This window comes from Mustela lutreola, chromosome 4 (assembly GCF_030435805.1).
Source record: "Mustela lutreola isolate mMusLut2 chromosome 4, mMusLut2.pri, whole genome shotgun sequence".
NCBI classification, from domain to species: domain Eukaryota; kingdom Metazoa; phylum Chordata; class Mammalia; order Carnivora; family Mustelidae; genus Mustela; species Mustela lutreola.
The window spans coordinates 54595978-54607840 of NC_081293.1; the positions used below are offsets into that span (position 1 = coordinate 54595978).

At 51.6% G+C, this 11863-nt stretch overlaps 1 protein-coding gene across 3 annotated transcripts in view; it reads right to left on the reverse strand.

Moving 5' to 3' along the window:
• The window catches only part of LOC131828856 (cadherin-23), a 75912-nt gene that overhangs the window by 34753 nt on the left and 29296 nt on the right, over positions 1-11863 (reverse strand). The window lies entirely within an intron of this gene.

Consider the following 11863-nt stretch of genomic DNA (forward strand, 5'->3'; position numbering starts at 1 on the left):
TGGACCTCAAGAAATAAGAGAAAATCCCAAATAAACAATTTAACTTTATACCTAAAGGGATGAGAAAAAGAATGATCAAAGCCCAAAGTTAGTAAAGGAAGAAATAAAGATCAGAGTGGCAATAAACAAAGATTAAAAAAAACAACAGCAAGGTCAATGAAACTAAAATGTAGAAACATGTAACCTTCTGAGATGGAATTATGAGGAATCAGAAAATCTGAATAGGCTGATTACAAGTAATAAAATTTAATCAGTAATTTAAAAACTCCTCCCAAAACAAAAGTCCAGAACCAACAGTTTTGCAGGTAAATTCTGCCAAATATTTAAAGAGTTAATAGTTAGCCTTCTCAAATTATTCTAAAAAGTTTAAGAGGAAAGAATGCTTCCAAACTTATTTTATTAGGCTGGGATTGCCCTGATGCCAAAACCAGGCAAAGACACCATGAAAAAAGAAAATTACAGGCCAATATCCCTGATGAACATAGATGCAAAAATCCTCAATAATTAGCAGACTGAATTCAATGATACATTAAAAGGATCACACAACACAATCAAGTGGCATTTATTCCAGGGGGAGAGAATGGTTCAACATCCACAGAGCAATCAACCTGATACACTACGTTAACAAATTGAAGGATAAAAATCATATGATAATCTCAATAGATGCAAAAAGAGCATTGGACAAAATTCAACATCCATTTATGATAAAAACTCTAAACAAAATTGTACAGAAGGAACATACTTCATCATAATAAAGGCCATATATGAAAAACTATAGCTAACATCATCAATGATGAAAAGCTGAAAGGATGTCTAATCTTACCACATTTATTCAAAATTGGAAGTCTTAGCCACAGCAATTAGACAAGAAAAAGAAATAAAAGTCATCCAAGTTGAGAATGGAAGAAGTAAAACTGTTATTATTTTCAGATGACATGCTACTATACATAGAAAACCCTAATGACTCCACCAAAAAAACTATTAGAACTAACAAATTCAATAATGTCACAGGATACAAAATAGACATACATGAATTGATCGTTTCTATATACTAATAATAAGCTATAAGAAAGAGAAATTATGAGGGGCGCCTGGGTGGCTCAGTGGATTAAGCCGCTGCCTTCGGCTCAGGTCATGATCTCAGGGTCCTGGGATCGAGTCCCGCATCGGGCTCTCTGCTCAGTGGGGAGCCTGCTTCCTCCTCTCTGTCTGCCTCTCTGCCTACTTGTGATCTCTCTCTGTCAAATAAATAAATAAAATCTTAAAAAAAAAAAAAAAAAAAAGAAAGAGAAATTATGAGAACAATCCCATTTACAATTACATTAAAAAAATACCTGTGAATAACTTTAATCAAGGAAGTGAAAGACCTGTATTCTGAATTCTAAGACATTAATGAAAGGAATTGAAGATGACATACAAAATATGGAAAGATATACCATGTCCATGGATTGTAAGAATATTGTTAAAATGTCCATAATATCCAAAGGAATCTACAGATTCAATGCAATCTCTATCAAAATACCAAAGGCATTTTTCACAGTACTAGAAAAAAGAATCCTAAAATTTGTATGAGACCACAAAAGACCCCCCAATAGCTAAAGCAGTCTTGAAAAAGGTCCAAATTGGCGATTGGGACCCCTGGTTTTAAACTGTATTACCAAGCTACAATAATCGTAATAGTGTGGTATCAGCACAAAAATAGACATACAGATGAACAGAATAAAACAGAAAGTCCAGAAAAAAACCTTAGGCATATATGGTCAATTAATCTATAATAAAGGAAGCAAGAATATACAATGGGAAGAAATTCAAAGTGGATCAAAGACTTGAATATAAGACCTAAAACCACAAAACTCCTAGAAGAAAACATAAGCAGTAAGCTCTTTGACAGCAGTCATAGCAATATATTTTTTTGGCTCGCTCTCTTGAGGCAAGGGTAGCAAAGGCTAAAATAAACAAATGGGACGATAGCAAACAAAAAGCTTTTGCATGCAACTCATCAACAAAACAAAAAGACAACTACTAATGCAAGAAGGAAATTGCAAATCATACATCTAATAAGGAATTAATATCTAAAATATATAAAAAACTTACACAACTTAGCAACCAACAAATAGCCTGAATAAAAAATGTGCGAAGGGCTTGAATAGACATTTTTCTGAAAAGACACCCAGATGGCCAATAGGCACATGAAAAGATGCTCAGCATCGCTCATCATCAGGGAAAAGCAAAATCAAAACCACAATGAGATATCACCTTATACTTGTCAGTATGGCTTGTATCAAAAGGACACAAAAAATCGCAAGTGTTCTATATCAGTGGAACAGAATAGGAGTCCCAGAAATAAACCTACAATTATATGGTCAATTAGTCTTCAACAAAGCAGGAAAGAATATTCAGTGGGGAAAAGATAGTATCCTCGACAAATGATGTTGAGAAAACCGGAGAGCAACATGCAAAAGAATGAAACTGGACCACTTTCTTACACCACACACAAAAATAAATTCAAAATGGGTGAAAGACCTAAATGTGAGACCTAAAACCATAAAAATCCTAGAAGAGAGCACAGACAATAATGTCTCTGACATCAGCTGCTGCAACATTTTTCTAGATACGTCTCCTGAGGGAAGAAAAATGAAACCAAAAATAAACTATTGGGACTACATCAAAAGAAAAAGCTTCTGTACAGGGAAGGAAACAATTAACAAGACTAAAAGGCAACCTATAGGATGGGAGAAGATATTTGCAACTGATGTATCCAATAAAGGGTTAGTATCCAAAATACATACAGAACTTAAACAATTCAACACTCCCCAAACAAATAATCCAATTAAAAAATGGCAGAAGGGGTGCCTGGGTGGCTCAGTGGGTTAAGCCTCTGCCTTCGGCTCAGGTAGTGCTCTCAGGGTCCTGGGATCGAGCCCCACATGAGGCTCTCTGCTGAGCAGAGAGCCTGCTTCCCCCTCTCTCTCTGCCTGCCTCTCTGCCTCCTTGTGATCCCTCTCTCTCTGTCAAATAAATAAAATAAAATCTTTAATAAAAATGGGCAGAAGAAGTGAACAGACATTTCTCCAAAGAAGACATCTAGATAGCTAAACAAGACACATGGAGAGATGCTCGATATCACTCATCATCAGGGAAATGCAAATCAAAATCACAGTGAGATACCAGCTCACACCTGTCAGAGTGGCTAAAATCTCACACACACACACACACACACGAAACAAATGTTGGTGAGGATGTGGAGAAAAAGGAACCATTGTGCATTGTTGGTGGGAATGCAAACTGTGGAAAGTAGTATGGAGGTTCTCCAAAGAGTTAAAAATAGAACTACCCTATGATCCAGTAATCACACTACTGGGTAGTTTTACCCCCAAAATGCAGAAAAACTAGTTCCAAGGGATACGTGCACCCAGATGTTTATGGCAGCGTTGTTTACAGTAGCCAAATTAAGGAAGCAGCCCCAGTGTCCACTGACAGATGAACGGATAAAGAAGATGTGGTGTGTATATACAACGGAATATGACTCATATAACTCTTGCCATTGTGAACACATGGATGGATCTAGAGAGTTATCATGCTAAGTGAAATAAGTCAGATAAAGAAGGAAAAATGCCGTGTGACTTCATTTACATGTAAAATGAAAAACACAAACGAACAATCCAAACAAAATGAAACAGAAACGGACTTCTAGATATAGGAACAAACTGCTGGTTTCCAGAGTCGGGAGGGGTGGGGGGGGGCTGGTAAAATAGGTAAAGGGGATTAAGGGGTGTGAACTTCCACTTACAAAATAAATCAGCCACGGGGATGAGACATACAGCATAGGATAGGGGCTGGAGGCAATGACAGTACAATAATGTTGTACACTGATAGATGGTGACTAGTCTTATCACGGGGAGCACTTCACAGTGTATAAAATACCAAGGTGCTGGGATATCCGCTCAAGACTAGTAGAATATTGTATGTGAATTATATGTCCATAGGGGCGGATTCCTCAAGTGTGGGAGAAAAGATGACCATCTAGGAAGACCCTTGTGTTCATTTCATGGCTCCTCATGGTCCTGGGTGCAGCCGTGGGTGCTCATCAGCCACCAGGAGCCCCGCGTGGAGTCCTCCTGAGACCGCTGAGATGCCAGGAGAGCCTAAGAGTGCCATCTTGCAGGGAAGGGGTTTCCTTCCAGCCTCACAGATGGGGGTCGTGGTGCTGGGCTGTCCCACTTCCCCAAACCCCCAGAAGTAAATCTCACCATCACGCAGGTTGCAGGGGCTGGGAGAAGGAGCCCCACAGAGCATCTTCTCTCTGTGACTGGGCCTCAGCATCGGACGGAAAGGGGGGTCTGACTTCCTGTGGCCTCTGGATTGAGGAGGAAGTCAGTGCCCCAAAGGCCCTCTCAGCTAAGTCCTTCCTGCCCTGGCCCTGAAGAAACCGTGTTTGAGGTTTCTGGACCATGCCTACACTTTGGGCAATGCCTCTGTGTCTCTCTCTGAGGCAAACCCAGGAGGGTCTAGTGGGCAGCATGGCAGGGAGGAAGGAAGTGGAGGGAGCACAGCCAGGCCCCCTCAGGCGCTCTAGCCACTGCAGGAGGGGATGGCTAGGCAGTGGCTTCCCTCCTGATGACCCCATGCTCTCTTTATGAGGGCCTGGGGCCGCGGGAGTCTCGTTTCAAGGATGGTCTAGGTGAGGGTGGGTGTTGTAGGGTCTCACCTTTCAGTGACCCCCATCTCACCTCTGTCAGAGGCTGGCCAGGGATGGAAGAGGGCCCAGGATCCTCTGGGCAGAAGAGCTCACACTCTGCCAGAAGAAAAGCCTCTGGGCTGTTTTCCAAAGTGGGGTCACAAGGTCAGGATCATGATGAAGGACCCAGTTATATCCTGACAGTCTCTGGCCCATCTCAGGGGGACTCGGTCCGGGTCAACGTCATCTTGTAATAAAAGCACGACACCCACCTTTCCTCTGTACGGGCTTCCTGGTCCCAGAGTGAGGACTGAGAGCGTCCCGATTTTCTGACTAGGATGAAGTCACCCATGGCGCACCCAGAATTCCTGGCTTCCTCTCATTTCCTCCACCCTGATTCTCAACCCAGATGGACTCTGGCTGGCCTCTGTCCTTCAGCCTGGGGTCACATCAACTCAAGACCTCTAGTGGGCCAGCAAAGCCCCTTGAAGCTTCCGCAAGGCTGGGGTCAATGGTATAATGGCTGTGCCCCTACTTCCCCTGACCCCTGGCCCTAGCCACTGCCACCCCCACTCCATTTAGGAAGCCACTTCTCACTTACCAGTTTGTCCATTCAGATAAAAGCGCACAACACCTTCTCTGCGCCCACTTTTGTGCCAGGGATTCAGAAACCTCAGGCAGAGGCTCTGGTCCCCCAGAGGTCACAGTCTAGCTCAGGTGGGCAGGTATGCCCAGGTGCAGGTCAGCCGGTTGGCAACTTGAGTGAGAAAGCAGAAGAGAGTGTGAACAGCGAGGCCTGGAGAAGCTGGGGAAGCTCAGGACCCTTGGTGAAGGGGAAGGACTTGAGTTGAGCCCTGAGGGAGGGGGGAGGTGGGAGACGCCATCAGCGGCAACAGTGCGGGATGGGGGTGCATGAGTAGAGGACTGGGGAGGGGTACATGACTGTCCTGTGGACACCCAGGGCACAGGGACCTAGAGAGGGTGCAAAGTGGAGTGGTGCTGGAGCCTAGCTGGGGAGGGGCCCTAAGGATTTCCTATGGGATACCTACCAGATGCATACACGCATGCGTCTGTAGGGATGGGCCACCCCTGGTGTGTATCCCTGCAACTGTGCCCCGTGTGTGTGTGTGTGTGCGCGCGTGCACATGCATGTGCACACACAGGTGCACACACAAGGGTTTTGCAGGTTCTGAGATCTACTGTCAAGAGGGCTCCAACCTGCCTGGCCCTTTACAAAAGTTAGATTTCATTCATTCACTCACTCATTCCACCGCCGGGAGTGCCTCCTACCTACCAGGCCCTGCTCTGGGCTGGAGGATGTTGGGGACAGGGGCTTGCCCCCAGACAACTCAAAGGCCAGTGGATGCAGACACAACCTACGGTGCTTGTGTAGCCGCTAAGTTAGAAGCAATACCCTCTTCAGGCGGCAGGGCTGTACTAATCCTCTCCAGAGGGGCGCGGGAGGGAGTAGCAAGGAGGCGGGGTTGACAGGAACGCTTGGGCTGTCGCCTCCACCTAGAGGGCCAGGCGCCCTGTGAGTCAGCGGGAAGCCCCACCCACAGGCTCTCGGTGAGGCAGTTCCCCCCACGGCCCCCCGGGGGCGCTGTGGGAGAGGGGGGTGGGCCCTGGAGCCGCGGCTCCGGCACCCGGGCCCTCACTCTGCACTCACTCAGCCGGAGCTTTTCCGGCCAGCTGTGTGCCGCTGCTCCCGGAGCCCCAGGCGCTCCCCCTTCAAGCCCGCGGTCCCACTCCGGGCCCCGGGGCTCCAGACGCCGCCCGGCAGTGATATGGGCGTCCCCCTGGCCCCGGAGGCCAGCGGCCCGCGCTGCGGGCCTGTGCTTCTTGCTCTCTTCCTGGCTGCCTCCCGAGGTAAGGTCGCAGGAGCTGGGGAGGAGCACTGGGACAACACGGCTAGGGAGGGGGGCGGAGGGGGAGCGGGACGCCCCCCTCTGCCTGCCCTGTCTCCTACTTGCTGGGACCGACTTGCAGGGGCCAGCGGCTGTCTGCCAAGTGCCTTGGCTGGGCGGTGGCACATCTGCATGTTCTGACAGCTGCCCGAGCTGCTGCCTGCCAACCCTTCTGTGCACAGAGAGCCCCGCCGCAGGACTAGCTCCTGCAGGACGGGAGGTGGCCACGGTGGGGACAGCCCCAGCAGTTTCTTGTGCACCCTACAGGCTTCTGACACCTGTGGCATTTCCCTGCCCATCCTGCCTCAGGGCTCCAGGATCTCACTGGGTGCAGGAGGTGTGGTACTCTGTGTCCTGCTCCCTGGCGACACTCCTGGTTGAACCTTGGGGGGCATGGGTCCGTTCCCAGATGTGGGCGCCCATCTGGTCCTTATCCTGAGGGTCTGGTTGCTGGGAGTTGAGTGGTCAGCTGATTCCCGACATCCTAGCAAGGCTGCAGCTCAGGGACCGGTGTGGAGTCCTAGAGAGACTGTGGGCCACTTTCCTGGCTTGGCCATGAGCCCCATCTGGGTTCCGGGATTACTTATGGCATCCTTCTGGTCTCGGTTTCCTCAGCTCATGCTCAGAGGCCCTAAAACCAGGGAGGTGCCACTTTTTCCTCCCAAAGCCCAGACTGTCACAACCCCAAGTGGGAATCCTGGCTAGGACACGGGGGCACCAGAGCAGGGTGGGGAGGCGGGGGGAGGGCAGAGGTAGGGATGTCCATAGCCTGGCCCCTGGTTCTTGCGTGCACAATGCTGGAGCAGCTGTATTTCAAGGGAAGAGGGGGCCGGCAGGCAGCCTGTGAACCAAACATTGTGGGGAGAGCCCAGGGAAAGCTTGAATCATGAGAGGAGTCAGGGAGGCAGGGGGAAGGTTGGCACAAGGACCCAGTGGGCGGGTCAGAAGAAGAAAGGATGGGGAGCACAGGGCAGGAGCAAAAGGAGGGAGTTGAGAGAACCTGGAATATACCTCAGAAACAAACTGGGTGCCTGCAGGCAGCGTGTTATCTCAGTGCTGGGAGTCTGGCCTCTGATAAGGAGGAGGGAGCCTGCACCCCACACACGGAGCTGCCTAGCCCTGGCCTGGATTCTCCCAGGATGGGGGAGTCCGTCTTGGCACCAAGGCCATGCTTCATGGCAGGACATGGCTTCCAGAAGGGGCAGGGGATGGTGGCAGGCAGGAAGGCCAGCACCGTTCCCACCACAGAGCACCTGCCTTGCTTGCCCCTTTCTTCTCAAGTGAGCCCAAGAGGCCCTTCTGCTCGCTTGCCCCTTCCCCTACCCTCCCCTGGCCAGGCTGCCTTCTGTTCAGCAGCCCCAGTTTAGGAGAACTAAGGTGTAGGGGGCCTTCTTGCAGAGTAGCGGGTAGCAGAGAGGGTCACAGCCCTCACCCCGTATCATCTACTTAGCCAGAGGACGTCCCCTAGAGGTCTCGGCTACCCAGACAGCTTGGCACTCCAAAGGGACAGCTTCAGGCCCAGTTCAAGAGCTCGAAGTAGGTTTCCACTGAAGGGGGTCTTTCAGCTTTGAACTACTCTGGGACTCAATATTCTTAACTGTCATACGGGCACGCGAATGGACATTCACACTACCCAGGACAGTGTGTAATGAGGGGCTAACAGACTGGAAGCCTGGTCGCAGGCATGGTCAGGAGGATTGACCTGTGACTTGGAAAGACTTACTCGCTGGCCTGCGGAGGGGCAGGGTTGCCTTGGGCGGGATTGCTCAGGGTCAAAGCCTTCATGTCTGGGAGGGTGGGATGAGATGGCTGGTGCGGGTGTTTTCTAAGCTCCTGAGCCTGGGTCAGCACCAAGGAGCACGGAGGTGGTGAGCAGGTACTCAGGATCCCCCTTTCCTGGGCTTAGCTCAGGGTGAGATGGTGGAGGGAAGCACCTGGAGAGCCAGGCCCCAGCAGACCCCAAGGGTGGCAGACTCTTCTCCCCCTATATGCACTCCTAGGAGAAAGTTCTTGTCCTTACCATGGCCTTATAGGCTGACCTGGGAGGCCCGGACTCTGGGACTAGTGGATGGAGGGGGCACTGAGGCTAGGGAGGGGAGACCCCATCTTCCCCTTCATGGTAAACACACTGCAGGGCCTTGTTGGGTAACCCAATGGCGCAAGCCTCTGACACAGCAAAGGTCAGCTCTTAGGAAATCCACTATCTTCTGTCCAGAACCCCTGGGGTGGCCCTTGAGGCTGGCCCATGGGCATGAGAGGGCAACGACCCAATGCCAGGGATGCCCAGCAATTCCAGCCCAGTACTTGCCCGGCTGGGTTGGTCTGTTTCCCCCCGCAAGCTGGATAAAGGTTCCCTGCCAGGGCCTGAGCTCCCTGGAACAGGTGGCTCGGGTGGGAGGGTCAGTTTTGGGAAGCTGAAAGAGGCCACCTATCCCTATATAGCCCTGTGTCCCTATAGGCCACATATGGGTCTTAGGCTCCAGCAGATCAAGGGAAGGAAGGAAGGAAGGGCTCCTCGGGGCCCATTTGCAGTTGACTTCAACCAGCACCGACTAAACCCCACATAGTGAGCTTGAGGCCCCCAGGTGTGGGCCTGCTACTCATCTAGGAGCAGCCTGCCTTCACTGGGGCACCCAGGGATTGGCAGCGCAGCTTTCTGAGGGACCCTCAGGTCCCCTTAGCAGCAGCACTGGCAGGCCCAAAGCCTCCGTGATGGCAGCCTATAATGGGAATGGTGAAGCAAGGGACCTGGGGTTGTGAGCCCCACAGTCTGGTCTCGGGAGTCAGTGGGATCTAGGTTCAAATCCCAAGATGGCCATTTACAGCTGTGGGCTGTCACTTAGCCTCTCTGAGCAAGTTCCTTCATCACTTCATCAATGGGGATGATGATGGCCCCTCCCTCCGCAGGCTGCGAGGAAGAGTCAGCGCACAGCTTTCTGCAGCCACGTGCCATTGGCCCTCCATCTAAGTTCCCCGCTGGCTGGAGAGCCCAGGGTATGGGAAGGCAGGACTGGTTTCCCTAGGACTGGACTCCAAGAATCCTGGAGGTCCCGCCACCTGTCCGCAAGGCACCTACAGGCACTTAAAGTGTGAAATGTCCATGGAGGCACCTGTAGATTCTCTTCAGTTCCCCAGAGATGGGGGACTTGGCAGCTTCAAGGCCAGCCCAGCTCAGGGCTGGCCCGTCTAACTGGGATCTTTACATTTCGCCGGGTTGCTCGGGCCGCCCGTTCCCAGAGGGAAAGGCCGTGGCGGTTAGGTACCTGTGTCATGCGGTAATGAACTTTCTGTGCTCGGGCCTGAGCATACCCCGTCCTTTAACTGTTCTGCCTGGGATGCTCTTTCCCCTGGGCACCTGGGGTTGAACAGCAGAAGCTCTTCACTCCCTGTGGGACCCCGAACACACATTCCCTCTGAGCCACCGGCAGCCTGGGCGATGGGATGTCAGGGAGCCTGACTGCCCCCTTCGGAAGGGCAGCTCTGAGACAGTGCCCCCTGAGCTTCGGCCTTCTGCTCCTTACCTTTGGGACATGGGCAGCAGCATCTGCCTATCATATGTACTTGTTTTTCCCTTCAAATGGACTTTTTCTTTTACTTAAGTAGATTTTAGTTTAGTTTAGTTTAGTTTCGGGGAAACAGGCCCCCTGACGAGCAGAGAGCTTGATCCCAGGACCCTGGGATCATGACCTGAGCCGAAGGCAGAGGCTCTAACCCACTGAGCCACCCAGGCGCCCCAAGTAAATAGATTTTAAAAGGAAACTTTCTCCCACTGCCACCAATGGAAAGCCAGTATCATTGCCATAAATAGACCCAAATCATGCAAGTACACAACAAGAAAACCAAATAAGGGTATTCAGTTCTAGCTGGAAACTATAGCCTGGGGAAGGCTCTGAGCCTGAAACCTGCTGTCCTTTGTTAAAAAAAAAAAAGGCAGTGGAGAAGGGAGGAGGGGATAACCTTTCTCATTGTGATTCTATGGCATTTAATGCCATAAAACTAAAAGTAAAATTATGTTAGAGTCGCCATCGGCTCCTCCCCCACCGCTGCAGGAGCCAACCCACCACTGTGGAAAGCAATAGCTGGTGGCAGGGGACAGGTCAGCTGCCCCTGGGGAAAAGAAAGAGAGCAGTGGTCTCCTTCTTAAAAGGTCAAGCCAGGGTCAGAGGGCCTCTCTGAGCCGCTTCCAGCCCCCAGTTCTCCCAACCCCTGTTGCCTTCCTCAAGTAAATACAGTGTCCAAGTAAATACGGTAGCTCCAGCTGGGTCCTCTCTTATGGTGGGGCCCACTAGTTATCCCAATAACCAAAGGCCAGGGGGTGGGGGGAGCGGGATGGGGGTAGGGGTAGTTGCGGGGAGGGAAAGAGGGAGAGAGCTTACAGCAAGCTGAGCCCTCACTGGCCAGGCCAGCTTTCCTCTGCAGGAAGGACATGGGCCCTCTGGTCCGTCCCAGGCTACCTCTACTGTGTCAGTGGCTACGGGCTGCCTGCACCAAGGGCAGGGCCCAGAGACTGGGACCTGGACCTTAGGAAGTCCTCACAGGCCCAGATGCTTGGGAGAAGCTGGCTGGAGCTGGTATTCTGGGCTGCACACAGGCCTGGGCGAGTCTGGGAAGGAGGCACCCAGAGAAGCATCCATTGGCGGGGCATCTGGCCAGCTGCCCAGGTCCTCTCCAGAGAGGCGTGCGGGCCTCCAGCCTCCAGCCCCGGATGCGCGGATGCTTTCCCAAGGTGCTGGAAGCCCCGCTTCCTCCAATAGAGCCTGGCTTCCCCTTCCCAGACTCCCTGGTCCGATGTGAATGGACACTTCCTGCGGGGGCAGGTATCAATAAACACATCTGAGATGCCCTTTGTCCTTGCCGACCACAGACCCCAGGCGCTGACCTGCTGGCTCCGCCCCTTGCACCGGGGGTCACTTCCTGGAACTCGCACTGGCAGACTCGGTCCTGATTGCTCCTGGACTCTGTTTCCCTCTGTGCTCTGCTGCTTGCGAAAGACAAAACCAAGCCTTTCCCTACACCCTCCACAGACCCCCGCTGGGGGACAGGGCCTGGCCGGGAGCTGGAGACCAGTTCCACGCCTGTTTGGCACTCATTGGGAGGGTGAGGTCCTGGCCTTTTGCGGCTCACGCAGGGCCAGCAACAGCAGAGGGCTGGGGACTGTGGGATGTTTACTTACAAGCACTAGCAGCAGCTGGACAGAGTTCTGCTGTTTGGGTGCGGCCTCCCAGACCCGACTAATCAAGCTGGGGCCCCACCTCCAAAGGCTGGGGCGTCGCCTTGG